The sequence below is a fragment of the Siphateles boraxobius genome, unplaced genomic scaffold (assembly GCF_051911475.1).
Source record: "Siphateles boraxobius isolate OS27281-9 unplaced genomic scaffold, OSU_SipBor_1 125, whole genome shotgun sequence".
NCBI lineage: Eukaryota > Metazoa > Chordata > Actinopteri > Cypriniformes > Leuciscidae > Siphateles > Siphateles boraxobius.
The window spans coordinates 648,137-663,565 of record NW_027508728.1 but is presented as its reverse complement, the minus strand read 5'-3'; the positions used below and the strand labels follow the sequence as shown (position 1 = coordinate 663,565).

The 15,429-nt window shown below is 49.5% G+C and overlaps 1 protein-coding gene and 1 long non-coding RNA gene across 6 annotated transcripts in view; one reads left to right on the top strand and one right to left on the bottom strand.

Annotated features, from left to right (window-relative positions):
• Positions 1–15,429, bottom strand: part of LOC143733153 (protein NLRC3-like) — a 136,750-nt gene that overhangs the window by 14,924 nt on the left and 106,397 nt on the right. The gene's annotated exons all lie outside the window — the stretch shown is intronic.
• Positions 369–579, top strand: LOC143733416 (uncharacterized). Its single transcript, XR_013201352.1, has 2 exons — positions 369–442; positions 481–579. It is a non-coding gene; the product is annotated as an uncharacterized LOC143733416 (long non-coding RNA).

The following is a 15,429-nucleotide window of genomic DNA, read 5'->3' as shown; positions in this document are numbered from 1 at the left end:
ATATTGACCGGCGACAGCCGGTGAATCATTAGCGTGAATGATTAACGTGCGACCTGGAAGTATAAAAGGGCGCCTTGCAAACATGACAAACCATCTCATCGTCTTCAGGGACTGTCTGTTTGAAAACGCTATTCAATGAAACGGTAAGAAAATTAAATGTACAGCACACGAGTGTGCTTTTCTTGCCTGGGAGAAGAGCGCGCACGGGAGATTCTCGAGGGAATCCTCTGTGTGAACTGTGAGCGTTTTTCTCTTAAAACGCTCGCTCTCGTCTGGCCCTCTTCTCGAGTGAAGGGGGTTCAACGTCTGGTTCTCATGGTCCCGCTCGTGCCGAGGCAGAGCGGCGGCTTGCATCATGGGCTTCCAGATAGAGCTCGTCGATCATCTTGAGAGTGCTGTAAACCTCTCAGATGATTCGACGGCTGACGAGGGCGAACTGCAGGTCGATGACGAGGATTTTTCACCGACGGTTTCCTGCAGTTGCTGCTCTTCAGGACGAGCAGGAGATGGCTGAGGAGGTTTATAATCAGGTAGATCCTGAACCCTCTCAGCCACCCTGCCCCGTGTATGCAGGTCTGGTGGATGTTGTGGGGCTGTAGCTGCCATGGCAACGCGCTAGAGGAGAGACCGCTCGCGGTAGGCTCGGCGATCGGTTTCTCCCCGGCCATACACCACCAGCTCAGGGAGCCTTCCATTCCTTCCTGATCTTCACACGGAGATCGAGAGGGCATGGAAGAGCCCATGCTCTGCCCGTATTCACTGACATCAGCGGGTTAATTTCGCTGATGTTGATGGGATCGCAGAGCATGGGTATGTGTCGATGCCGCCCATTTGACGAGTCGTTTGCAAACTATCTCGTGTCTGGGCAGGCGTCGACACTGAGAGCTCCAACTCTGCCATCCAAACCGCTAAAGACAACAGCGCGTTTGAATGGCAGAGCATACACGGCAGCAGTTCAGGCTGGTGCTTCCCTGCACACCATGGCGTTGCTGCAGGCATACCGGGCCGACCTGCTGCAGGATCTCGACCAGGGGGCAGGGTTGTCCCCTAAGGCAGTTACTGAGCCGCGCCGAACCACGGCTCTTGCGCTCCGGGCCACCAAACAAACTGCTGCCACGATCAGTCGGTCGATGGCGGCGATGGTGGCCACGGAGAGACAGCTTTGGTTAAACCTGGCCGACGTTGAGGAGAAAGAGAAGGACTTTCTCCTCGATTCGTCGGTTTCGCCCTCTGAACTCTTTGGCCCCGCCGTGGAGGCGGGGCTTGGGAAGTTCAGGGAGGCGAAGGCGCGCTCAGCTGCTTTTAGGAAAAAACCTACATACCGCTGAGATCCGGTTCCACGCCCAGGCAGGCGGGAGGGCCTGGCCCTTCACGATCTGAGGACCGTAGACAGGGCCAGAGAGCCAGTGTCGCCTCTCGTGCGCCCCGTCTGTGGAGGAACAGGGCGCAGGAAAGGCGTGACTCCCGCTAGAAGAGGGATTTGAGGGAGGTTATCCAGCACAAGCGCATACAGCGTCGCTGATGGATAATCTCCCCGGAGGGCTTCATTAAAAAGAGAATCCAGCCCTCTCCTCTCTTCTGACTCCCCAGACGTTCATTACATCAGGCCTGGCGCTGGGCCTATGATAAGAACGATGTTCCAATGGCCCGCCTAGGCTTGGTTAGTAGAAACGCCTCTTTCAGGCATGTAAAGTGGTGGACCCCAGGTTCATAAAGAACTATCTGGCGAGTCTTCACTCCGCACGCCGCAGGTGAGCTGTCTGGTCTTTTCAAGAGTAAATTTTTGTGAATTAAAATTCCGAAATGTATCTCTCTAAAGACCTCGTTCCCTGTATAGAGTCATGGGGTCATGTCGAGGTAATAAGGTAAGAGAACTTTATTGGATTATCAGGGCCCTGAAGTTCCCCGTTAGGTGGCCAGAACGGTAACTGTGTTAGCCTTCGGGCTGCTAGCCACCTCAGGGTAGAGTGGTTGGTCTCTCTCTTTAAATTGTTTTACTTAGAGTGTTGACTGACGCTAGAGCTTCAGATAGATCTTATGTCCGGCCCACAGGTCCGTTTGACTTCTTCCTGAGTATGTCGCCCCTTGAGCTCTGTTTGGGTTTTCATTAGGCTGAGCGATTCTGCAGCCCTTTGTATGGAATAATACAGACTATATTCTTTAGTAAGGCTGTGGCTCCTCCGAGCCCTCAGATAGATCTATGCTTGCAGGCTGGCCCTTACCAGGGCCGCCTCTGTAGCTGGCCTAGGCTGTGCCAGGGATAATAGAGGCGCTCTCCTAAAAATTTTAGCATTTCTTCCTCTGACCCTTCACTGTGTGAATGTTGGTTTCTAGCATCCCTGTATAAACAGCCTCCTCCCGTGGGAGTCGTTAGGCCAAGGCCCGCCCCCTTCTCTGCATTCTGGGGTGACTAGAGTAATGCAGCGTGGTGCTGAGGATGGTTTGTAAGGACATGGTAGGCCTCAAACAGGCCTCCGTGGTATATATGTCTTTATTGAGCAGGGTTAGGCCGTCTTCGCTTCACGAAGAAGACTGGGTTTCCTGCCCGACCCTGCCATGCAGAACTGGCCTACGGATTTAGGCCGCCAGTTTAGGCTTCACTCACCTCGCTGAGCTACTGCTCGAGCGCTAGGTTGTAGGTGGTTGGCTTTCAATCAAGCCCCACTCCCCTAGGTTGGGCACAGATACATTTCTGTCACCCCTAGAGCCGCTGGCAGGCCCGCACCCTGATAACCTCAGGGTGAGGTGTGAGTATTCCCCTGTGATACAGGGTAGGTCTGAGCACTTCACTCCCAGTTCTGTTTTATCCCACCTTGCACCACTATGGCTCGGGTCGAGTATGAAGTAAGCTTCACTTCTTCTTTGGTCGAAGTACGCTCCCCTGAAGCCAGAGCATTGCCCTGAGCTGACGCCCATGCATAGATGGTAGGCCCCTGGCTAACTGGGGCCTCCGTTGAGGCAGAGTGGCGTATGTTGTACTCCCCTTGTTTTAAGGGTGCTAGCTTTCTTGCGGAGTACACTGCCATGGGCAATGTGATTAGGCACCAGGATGCTGTAGGCGCTGTGTAAACAGTTTTTCTGCCAACGAAGGCTGCGCCATTAGGTAGTAGGCCTCAGCAGGCCTCCTTGATTGGACAGCCCCCCAGAGGGCACTGTAGGCCAGCTCACTTTACGTGGTTGGCCTTGGTGGTTCGGGCAGTTGACTCACTGATGGGTAGTAGGCCTTAAACAGGCCTCCTCGGAGGTGAGTCCCAACATTGTGGGACATACCTTATAGCGCTACTGGAAGCCCATTAGTGAATTATGCTGTGTAGTATGGTTTCCAACAGTGTACTTTATGGCAGAATATGACTTGCTATTAGCTAGTAGGCCCGACCAGGCCTCCCTGATAGGCGAGTCCCCAGCTGGCTGGCCTTAGCAGGCCACCTTATACTTTCACCCGGACTCAGGGCTCAAAGCTACCAGTGGTTATCAGGTAGTAGGCCACTCAGGCCTCCCTGAAGGTGAATTCCCACTTAAGATGGTTATCAGGTAGTAGGCCTCACCCGGCCGCCCTGAAGGCGAATTCCCACTTACGTTGGCTATAAGGTAGTAGGCCTCTCTGGGCCTCCCTGAATGTGAGCTCCCAAATATTGTGGCTGTCAGGTAGTAGGCCGCTCTGGGCCTCCCTGGATGTGGGCTCCCAAATATTTTGGCTGTCAGGTAGTAGGCCTCACCAGGCCTCCCTGAAGGTGAGTTCCCACATGCTGTGATTATCAGGTAGTAGGCTCCTCCAGGCCTCCTTGAATGAGAACGGTCAGGTAGTAGGCCTCACCAGGCCTCCCTGAAGGTGAGTTCCCACAGATAGTGGTGACCAGGTAGTAGGCCTCACCAGGCCTCCCTGAAGGTGAGCTCCCCACATACTGTGGTTGTAAGGTAGCAGGCCTCACCGGGCCTCCCTGAAGGAGGAGTTCCCACGTACTGTGGTTATCAGGTAGTAGGCCTCTCTTGGCCTCTCTGAAGGTGAGCATCTCACATACTGGGGTTATCAGGTAGTAGGCTCCTCCAGGCCTCCTTGATTGAGAACGGTCAGGTAGTAGGCCTCACCAGGCCTCCCTGAAGGTGAGTTCCCACAGTTTGTGGTTACCAGGTAGTAGGCCTCTCCAGGCCTCCCTGAAGGTGAGCTCCCCACATACTGTGGTCGTAGGGTAGCAGGCCTCACCGGGCCTCCCTGAAGGTGAGTTCCCACGTACTGTGGTTATCAGGTAGTAGGCCTCACGTGCCTCCCTAAAGGATCAGGTAGTAGGCCTCTCCGGGCCTCCCTGTAACGCTCCCTAGTGGTGCTGGGTTTATGAAGCTAGTGGTCTCTTGCTATCAGTTTCAGCTAGCCTTAATAGGCAGCTGCTGAAGGCGAGCTTGCGCCCTGGCTCGCTAAAGTGTTCATTCTCTGCTAAAGGTTCCCTCCCGGAACCTTTTCTGCCTACAGCCTGGTTTGCCTACCAGGCAGACCTTGTGCTCCCCTCACGAGGGTCTCTATGAGCATGCGGCTTCCTGAGTCTGGTCAGACGGTCGTAGGCCTCTCGTGAGGCCTCCCAGTTAGATCAGCCCTTAGGCCTTCACAGGCCTCCTCAGTGTTTTGAAACACAGACACTGGGTTGATCCGTGGATCGAGTAGAGAAACTCCCCTCGCTAGCAAGGGTCGGAAAGCACTATGCTGAGTCATACTCTCCGGGATATCCCGTCTCTGAGATCCGGGCCGAGTGGTTCACTGCCAGCTTCGCAGTCCCTCGGGTTGGATGCCTTACTTAAGGCATTTGTCCAGAGGCTCTGTCTTCAGACAGACAGGATTTGGCCTGACTAAGTGTCTATGTACTGGCGCCAGGTCAGGCCGTCCTGGTGGCATTTCGGGGTGAGTACGTTCCCCTGAATAGTGACTGGCTGGGGTTCCCTTGGGTTCCCTAGCCACATTCCCTAGAAGGGACCCCTTCTAATTGGAAGCTGAGGTTCCAGGCCCGGAGCCGGCCCAGGTAGACCTTTCATTTAACCATGTTTATGAAGGTTTTTCTGTGAGGCTGTAGCTTGGGCTATGACCGTAGGGAATGCTGTCACTGACAGCCCAGTGTGACCTGAGGGTGAGTGGTTCTAGCGTTTCATTTGAAGTTGCTGGTTCTGACAGTTGTCACTGCCACTTGGCATGCACTCCCCTTAGCATGGCGGCGTTGGTATATCGTTCCCCATAGCGTCGTTGACGTATTGTTGAGTTCCCTTCGAAAGGGAACGTCTCAGGTTACGACTGTAACCTATGTTCCCTGAGAACAGGGAACGAGACAATACGTCTCCCTGCCATGCCGCGGTGCTTGCCTACCGTACAGTCCCTTCAGACGATAAGGTGATTTGTCATGTTCGCAAGGCGCCCTTTTATACTTCCAGGTCGCACGTTAATCATTCACGCTAATGATTCACGGGCTGTCGCCGGTCAATATGATTGACGTGATTTGATAGTGATTTCAGACACCTGTCACGCCTGAGGCGTTCCCCCCATAGCGTCGTTGACGTATTGTCTCGTTCCCTGTTCTCAGGGAACATAGGTTACAGTCGTAACCTGAGACGTTTTGCTGATGTAAAGGACGTTACGCTCAGGTGTAAAATGGCGCATGTAAAACGCAATCTACTTTCACTTTCATCTTGTCATCAAGGTTGCCAAATCCTTGAGATTTGGAGAGAAAAATTCAGCTCATATCATACAGCTCATACACTGTAGATCCTGGTCAGGATTTAAAGTAATCAATCAACGTTTACTAATATAACTTTAATATAAATTTTGTACATTTAACTTTTTAAAACAAAAATGTCACTATGGGTCAGTAAATCCCCTATGAAAATGAACTATACTTCAAGTTAATTTTATTAAGTATTAAATATATTTTCATTAAGTTTGAGTATATTTTTAAGTATACTTTATGTAGTATGTAAACTAATATCAATTTACTAGAAGTATACTTGTAAGTGTACTGTTTCAATACAACGTGGGACTAAATTTGCCCACTTTTAGTGTATAAAAGTATACTTTAAGTGTAAGTAGTAAAATTAGTAATAACGAAGAAATATGGCGTCTATTCAGAAGACCGCGTGTGAGTTCCTCTAGATTCAGGCAACTGTATACTCAGCTTATCAGCTGATTTTTTTCATGCCATTTCAATATCTAAGTTGTTTGTATGCATATTAATGATTGTTATAGAAGTCAAGTGCCCAAATGTAAGAATCTATGTAAACTGTGCTTACCTTAGTGTTACAGCTCAAACACACACACACACACACACACACACACACACACACACACACACACACACACACACACACACACACACACACACACACACACACACACACACACACACACACACACACACACACACACACACACACACTACTCATCACTGGTTTAGAATGGTGTGATGTTGTTGTCTATGCTGAAGTTGACATGTTTATTCAAAGAATATCTAGAGATGGGGAGTCATAAAAATAAACAAACAAAAGGTTGACTACTTTTACTTTTACCTACCCATGCTTTTGACTTAAAAATGTGTATTGTTATTAAAGGGACAGTTCACCCAATAATGAAAATGTTCATTATTTACTCACCCTCAAGTTGTTCCGAACCTGTATGAGTTTCTTTCTACGCTTGATCACAAAAGAACATATTTTAAAAAATGTCAGTAATCAAACAGTTGACGGAAGCCATTGACTTTCATAATAGGAAAAATATACTATGGAAGTCAATGGGGTCCATCAACTGTCTGGTTCTCAACATTCTTTACAATATCTTCTTTTGTGTTGAACAGAAGAAAGAAACTCATACAGGTTTGGAACAACATAAGGGCGAGTAAACTTTCATTTTTGGGTGAATATCCCTTTAATGGCTCTCAACCAGTTCAACCAGTCCTACAAATGTAGAGGTGTTATACTGTTCTTTCTTAACAGATCCATACAAAACTCAAACTAATATTCATTGATCACTTCTACACAATCTCCACAAATGTAGAGGTGTTACTCTTCTCTGTTTACAAATCTATACAAAACCTGAACTGATCTGTAATTAATTATATATTTTCCTAAAGATTGCATTGTAAAACGTCCCGGGTTACGTATGTAACCCTAGTTCCCTGAAGGAACGAGACGCTGCGTGAAACGCTGCGGGAACGCCTCTTGCGTTGTGCGTCATGAAACACGTATGGAATCAGCCCAATGGCGAGACGGAACGTCACGAGTGACGTCATCGACCAGGAAACTATAAAGCACACCCCTGAACACAATGGCGACAGCTTCTGGAAAAAGTCTGAAGCAAGTCGATCAAGGGAATGCCGGGAGTATGGCAACGACACGCAGCGTCTCGTTCCTTCAGGGAACTAGGGTTACATACGTAACCCGGGACGTTCCCTTTCAGGAACGCCGAGCTGCGTGAAACGCTGCGGGAACGCTAATACCCACGTCGCCATAAGAGCAAGTGACCGACTGTGTGAATCAAAGATTAAATTCAGCCGAAAGCACCTGCGCCCCAGGGGTGGAGCTGAGGTCTAGGTCAAAAAACCTGACGAAAGTATGCGGTGAGGACCAGCCTGCCGCATCACAAACGTCCTGGAGGGAGACTCCTGACAATAAGGCTTTGGAAGCCGCCATACTCCTGGTAGAGTGAGCTCGGACAGCCAAGGGTGAAGGCTGACCAACCGACTCATAGGCAAGTGAGATGGCCTCAACCACCCACTTGCTCATCCTCTGCTTAGACACTGGGGACCCCTTCTTAGGTGGTCCAAAAACAAACGAACAGCTGTTCTGATTTTCTCCACAGGGCAGCTCTGTGGACGTAAGCATCTAAAGCCCGGACAGGGCAGAGCAGATTAAGTTTTTCCTGATCAGATGATGTAAAAGGAGGAGGAAAGAAGGCCTGCAGAACTATAGGTCTGGCCACATTGGTAGGAACCTTAGGGACATAACCTGGCCTGGGGTGGAGAAAAGCCTTCACCATCCCAGGTGAAAACTCCAAACACGAAGGAGCAACCGAGAGAGCCTGAATATCTCCGATTCTCTTAAGAGAAGAAGGATGGCAAGGAGAAAAATAGTCTTCAAAGTAATAAACTTATCAGCAACTTCTTCAATAGGCTCAAAGGGAGCTAGGGAAAGACCTTCTAGGGCGATAGCTAAGTCCCATGCTGGCACCCTCGTGCGGACTACAGGCCTCAGCCTCAAAGTACCACGAAGAAAGCGAGTTATAAATGGGTGTCTCCACAGAGAGACTCCACTGAAAGGGACATGGTAAGCAGCCAGTGCCGCCACATACACCTTTAGTGTGGAGGGGGATAGCCCTGAGGAGAAACGCTCCTGCAGGAACTCCAGCACTGCACCCACTGGGCAGTTAACTGGGTCCAACAGGTGTTCTCCACACCAAGAAGTGAAGAGCCTCCACTTCAAGGCATATAACCTCCTCGTGGAAGGAGCTCTGGAATGAAGGATGGTCTCAACAACCTCGGTTGAGAGACCAGCCCCTACGAGCTGGGCCCCCTCAGAGGCCAAGCCCATAGCTTCCACAACTCTGGGCGGGGGTGAAGTATCAACCCGCTCGCCTGAGAGAGAAGGTCCCTCCTGATCGGAATCTCCAGAGGAGAGCCGTCTAGAAGAGACACTAGGTCCATGAACCATACTCGGGCCGGCCAAAACGGGGCTACCAATAATAGACTGACCCCGTCCCGGCGAACCCTCTCCAGAACACCTGGGAGCAGAGCAATCCGGGGAAAGGCATACAGGCGTGACCTCGGCCACGCCTGCACCATAGCGTCCAACCCCAGCGGGGCTGGATGACTGAGAGAAAACCACAGTGGACAGTGTGATGTCTCCCTGGACGTAAATAGGTCTACCTCGGCACGACCATACTGCATCCAAAGGAGCTCCACCACCTCGGGGTGGAGTCTCCATTCCCCGGGCCTCGGCCCCTGCCTCGACAGGATGTCCGCTCCCTGATTTAAATACCCCGGGAGATAAATCGCCCTCAATGAGAGAAGCTTCACCTGGGACCATAGAAGGATCCGGCGAGCCAGATTGTATAACGGGCGAGAGCGCAGACCCCCCTGATGGTTCATGTAAGAGACCACCGATGTGTTGTCGGACCGGACAAGAACATGATGACCTCTCAGGTCTGGCAGGAAGTGCTTCAGAGCCTGAAACACTGCCAACATCTCTAGACAATTTATATGCCAAAATCGATGATGGTCCTGCCACAGACCCTGGGCTGGGCGACCACTCATGATCGCCCCCCAGCCTGTGAGGGAAGCATCTGTCGTTAGCGTTACACGACGACAAAGAGCTCCCAACACAGGTCCCTGGGACAGAAACCAAGGATCCCTCCACATGACCAGAGCACGGAGACAACTCCGTGTAACTTTGATCACGCGGAGGGGGTTTCCCCTCGGGGAGAACCCCTTGGTCCTGAGCCACCACTGTAATGGTCTCATGTACAGCAGGCCGCAGGGTATAACCCTGGACGCTGCTGCCATCAGACCCAGCAGTCTCTGGAACTGCTTTACAGTGAGCAACTGGCCTAGCTTTACTCTTTTTACAGCTGAGAGAATCGAAGCGATGCGGGCAGGCGACTGGCGAGCCCGCATTGCCACAGAATCCCATAGTACCCCCAGAAAAGATGTTATCTGTGATGGAGATATGTGTGCGAAGACGACATCTCGATGCCGAGCCGCTTGCTGCTGCGATTGAGCACTAGGCCAAACGGAAGAACACGATATTGGTACTCTTCGCCCCCGAAAGCGAACCTCAGGAACTTCCTGTGTTGCGGAAGGAAGGAGATGTGGAAGTATGCGTCCTTCAGATCTATCGTGACAAACCAGTCCTCGGACCTGATTTGTGACATGATTTGCTTTAGCGTAAGCATCTTGAATTTGAGCTTGGCTACAGCACGATTTAATAGGCGCAGATCTAAAATTGGACGCAACCCCCCATCCTTCTTTGGAACGATGAAATATCGGCTGTAATAACCTGACTCCTTGCTGGGAGGAGGAACCCGTTCAATAGCCTCCTTTTGAAGGAGCGTTTTCACCTCTTGTTCCATTACCAGAGCCTGCTCGGGGCCCACCACGGTGGGCAGGACCCCGTTGAATCGAGGAGGAGGAGATCTGAACTGAATGGCATAACCCCTTTCTATCGAATGCAGAACCCACTGAGATATTTTTGGAAGACTTTTCCACTCTGCCAGGAAATCTACTAAGGGTACCAGCCTCTCGAGGCTGGCCTCTGGAATATTTTGAGCAGCAGACACAGCGCCCTGTAACGGCGCACCAGCAGGGGACAACTGGTCTGACTGCTCTAAACCCCTCCTCAGAGGGGGCGAGCGTCCCTCGGGAAAGCGCTCGCTGGGCCCGTCTGCGCCCTGACACGAGGCGGGGTTGGCAGAAGGGACCCCTGAGGGCACCGTGAGAGAACGGGCACCGTCTGAAGCGTGAACACCTCCCTCTCACGGTGGGGACCACCCTCAGCATCCTGACACCAGTGGCGTCAGGACTTCTTAGACGAAGCCTTCCTAGCCATAATGACTGTCCTCAGATCAGTCTTACCACTAGAAGGCTTCGCCTGAGACTGTCTCGTCTGTTCCCACTGTTTAGAAGGGGGGCCACGAGGCGACACTCTGCCTTTGTTGCACCCTATGTGAGGAGCTAGTCAACGGCTTGGTCTGCCCTCGCCCAGCAGACCCCGGGACATGAACTTTAAGTGGGAGGAATTTTTGAAAAGCTGCAGCTTGTTTCTTTTCTTCCTGAAATTTCTCTATGACTGTGTTTACCGCGTCACCAAATAAACCAAATGGAGAAAGTGGAGCATCCAAAAGAAAAGCTTTCTCTTTATCCTTCATATCAGACAGATTAAGCCACAAGTGTCTCTCTGCGAACACCAGGGCTGCCATAGAACGGCCCATTAGTTTAGCCGATTCCCTGGTGGCACGCAGAGATAAATCTGCAGCCTGACGCAGTTCTCGAACCACGTCAGTGCTGACCTCCTCACTCTCACTCATATCTTTTAAAAGATCGGCTTGGTATGCCTGCAATATTGACATCGTGTGCAGACACGCCGAAGCCTGACCAGCCGCCGAATAAGCCTTACCCACCAGAGCCGAAGTATTTCTGAGAGGCTTGGTGTGTAAAGCTGGCGCCTTAAGAGACGAGGAAGACTCAGCAGAAAGATGGCTAGCTAGAGTCTCCTCCGCCTTGGGCATCGCCCCATAACCATATAACTTAGCCCCCGATATATTAGAATATGAGGAAGTCTGGGGGCTAAACACACGATAAGAGGCGGGTCTCTTCCACGACCTCGACACCTCGGTGTGGAGATCGGGAAGAAACGGAAGGCACTGCCGTGGAGGCTGAACGCGGGAAGGCAAAAATCGTTCGTCAAGCTTGCTTTTAGAAACATATTCCTGCCTAACAGCTGGCCACTCAATGCTTAGTTTTGACACAGCACGAGTGAGCACCTCCATAAGCTCCTCGTGTTCAGGGGAATGAGGTGACGAGTCCTCAACATCCCCTGTTTCAATACTGACAACATCCAGCTCCTCAGAACTGGATAGCTGCAGTATTGGTGCCTCAGCCTGGGGGGAAGAAACCGCAATGCGTGCTTCCACACCCGGAACTGAGGCACTGGAACTGGCAGGTAAAGGCTGAGATAAGGCAGAGCCCGTCTCAAACCCCGCTGAAAGATCCATTTGTGATCCCCACGACAGGCGCCGCCGCTCTGCCTCAACAGAAGCGGGACCCGAGCCGTGGGGAGCGCGAACCGAACCACTCTCCTCGAAGAGTGATCGGCGGGAGCGGAGCGTTCTTAATGGAAAACGCTCGCAATGCTCACAATCAGCCCCCTCGAGAGCTGACTGGGCATGCTGCACTCCCAAACAAACAACACACAGATCGTGTGTATCCCCACCCGTGAGAAAACGAGTACAGGGGGGAACACACGTTCTGTATTGCTGCTCGCTCGTCATACTGATATATGTGAATATATATATATAGTTTTTTAAGTGAAAAACTCCTGCCTAGCAATCACTAAGAACAGACAAAAACACAGGGACAGATTCATACACAGAGCGCTTGCTGAAGACAACAGAAGCTGTCGCCATTGTGTTCAGGGGTGTGCTTTATAGTTTCCTGGTCGATGACGTCACTCGTGACGTTCCGTCTCGCCATTGGGCTGATTCCATACGTGCTTCATGACGCACAACGCAAGAGGCGTTCCCGCAGCGTTTCACGCAGCTCGACGTTCCTGAAAGGGAACTGCTGTTTGTCATGAACACAATGAAATACACAATGTTTTTGGAAGCAAAAGGCAAATTATTATTTGACTTTAGCAATAAAAAATAACGGGTTTATTCATTTTGAGCAAGCTTTCACTAGTGGCCCACTCCGATAATTCAGCAGGAGACACACAACTACATAGAGCTGGTTATTGTTCCCAGACATATTTAGATGGATGATTTGTTTGTGCTCTTTTAATCTGATGATTAGGCGCTCAACATGTACTCTAAGACAGACTGGGTCTCCCTGGCCTCGTCTGCTGGCATCTGAGGTCTCCCGGCTAATAATGCAGGCCTATCCTCTTTACAGCACACAGTCATCCACCAGAAAGCCTCTGTCCACCATGATCTCCATGTCCGGCCTAAGCAGAGTAAGTGTTCCTGACTCTACAAGGACCTGCATGTCACTAGCAGTATTACAGCACCGTGACAATCATTCGCTTTAGGGTACAGTGGGACTTGTAGTTTTTATACACCTCGCTCTGTAGTAAAGGAGAGGAAGGTCATCCAAACGAACCGAACTCTGACGTCATTCGAACCCGGGTGCGCACCAGAAGTGCTAGTGTGAAAGTGCCCTAAATAGGGACGCTGATCAGCTGCGGCTGGTGAACTGATCCGCAACAGTGATCAGCGGCTCCGCCCACACACAGACACACACAAATACAAACCGAAAGAAGAGACAGCGAATTCATAAACCGTGACACACCTGAGCTCTGTGCCGTCCAGGATTATGGCGTTGTCTGGGTAGTCTTGAACTCTGCTGGAAGGACTCATTCATTTTGTTTTGGGACATCCAAATTCATTGTGAGTCAGGAATACAGAACAAAAAAGTTGGAACAGTTCATCTATTGGCTGGCAATTATGTATGAAATATATTATAAAATATTCTTACATTAACTACATTTCTACAACAAAATATAAAATAGAATATATCTGTGAAATAAATGATGTATGGTTATGTGAGATGATTACAAAAATAAAGTGTAATAGCATACCATGGCAACATTTTGCCTTGCAGAGTCACTGTTTGAAGTTCTTGATTTGGTCACTCGCACCATGAACTGCAGAGATGGTTCAAGGAGAACCCGCATTAGGTGTTCATGAGACGAAAACCTGGAACAGTAGAAATGTCGTGACATACATCTCCCCACCATACAGCAGGTCCACATTAAATTAAAACACATTTTTGTAAATACATTGGGTATTATTTTTGACAGTAATTCACATTTGTATGACACACTGTTCATGATCCTAAAGGCTTTTCACTTTTGCAAGGTGATTTTTATGCTTATTTTAAGTTTTACAGTACAAAATATATTTACTGGATTTAGAACAAATTTCAGCCGCTGCCTCAGCTGGGCAATTTCATCCTGAAGACTTTAGTTTTCTCTGAGAACCGAGTCAACAAGCGCGGGGTTCGGTGATGTGCAGAAGTCGTGGTCGTTGGCACATACAGGACGAACATCTTCCTCAGTCTCCAGACTCTCAGGCCTCGCTCTCCGTCCCCAAACCCCAAGCCTTCTCACTTCGAGAGAGTAACCGTTCCAGGGGAACAACACAGGTACAGCACCAGACTTCAACATCCACTACCTCCTGCTTCAGTCTCCTCGGTCACATCTTCTGACACAGTGTCGACCACACACACGGTATGGTGAGATGTTATTAGGTTGTCTGTTCTTATATTTATGATCCATTTCTTTCGTTGTTGGTCATCTGAGGGAAAAGTGTGTAAACTGATGGCCGCATTGAATTTTGCTGAGGAGGAACACTGAGGAACGCAACATTGCTCAGCTGTTGTCCCCAAACGACACTGACATTTAAACGTCTTTTCATCTCGTTTTACGTTTGAACAACTAAATGAATGCTAGGCCTGACACATTTAACTGACAACATTCTGATTATAAACTATTTTACAGTATTGATACTTCTAAAGCTATCTCAGAAAATTGAAGATACTGCCACGCCAGCAAGTGACACTTCACCGCAAGTCCTGTTTTTTAAAAGTATGTAATTCATGAAGTCACTCTGTTTCTGGACATGAAGCAGTGATACTGTAGACCAGCATCTGATCTCTAAAGAGCTTCACGGGTAAAGATGGCAGCTAGATTACTGTTAAACAGCCTTCAGGTCTGTTATCAGAACTGTGCAAAGTATATGCATGCTTTCATTTAGACTTGGCAGGTTATTGGGACAGGGCAGTCGAGCGATGGTTTCCCTGAACATTGTCATCCAGATATAGAGCACTCACCAGAGTCCCGGGACAAAACATCATCTACAGAAAGATAAAACTCACAGCAAGAAGCTCAGAGCAGTAGTAGCCAGCTGATGCCACATGGGGCGCTGTTCTACAACACTACACATGAGCTTTAAAATAGACAGAAACCAGTTTGTCAGTGGAGCTGATAGCTGGTCCAGCATGAAATAAATGATATGTTACATTCAGGTTTTTATTATTATTTCAGATAATTTTCAGCATCTTCAACTCTGCTTGAGAGCTCAAGATTGCAGGAACAGGCGATTGATCTAACTGAGTGTTTCTCAACCTCTCCTGCAGGGACCCCCTGACAGGACATGTTTTTGTTTTAACCCTGAAATGGCACACCTGATTCAATTAATTCAAGGCTCAAAGGCTTAATGTGTAGCTGACTAATTGAATCAGGTGTGCCATTTCAGGGTTAAAACAAAAACATGTCCTGTCAGGGGGTCCCTGCAGAAGAGGTTGAGAAACACTGATCTAACTGGACAGAACGAGTGACCTGAGATCAGTGTGTGACAGTGAAGGTTGTTCTTACCGTTATAATGGAGTTGTGGTTTGGAGAAACACACGAGCAAATGAACATCTGTTTCCTCAGAACAGACGAGCTTTGAGCAGACGGGACAGTCAAGCTAAAACAAACAAAACAGACAAAAATCCTGCATGCATTGCCTCATGTGGAGAATACACAACAGAAAACTGCCCAGTCTAAAGAGATGAGATCACCTGTGATTGTGTTGTCTTCTGAAGTCAATCTTTTTATCTTATAATTATGATCTGGGCTGGATTTCCCGAAACCTTCTTAACGCCAAGTCCTTCTTAAGTTATACCTTAAGCTGTACCTTATCATTAATACGTG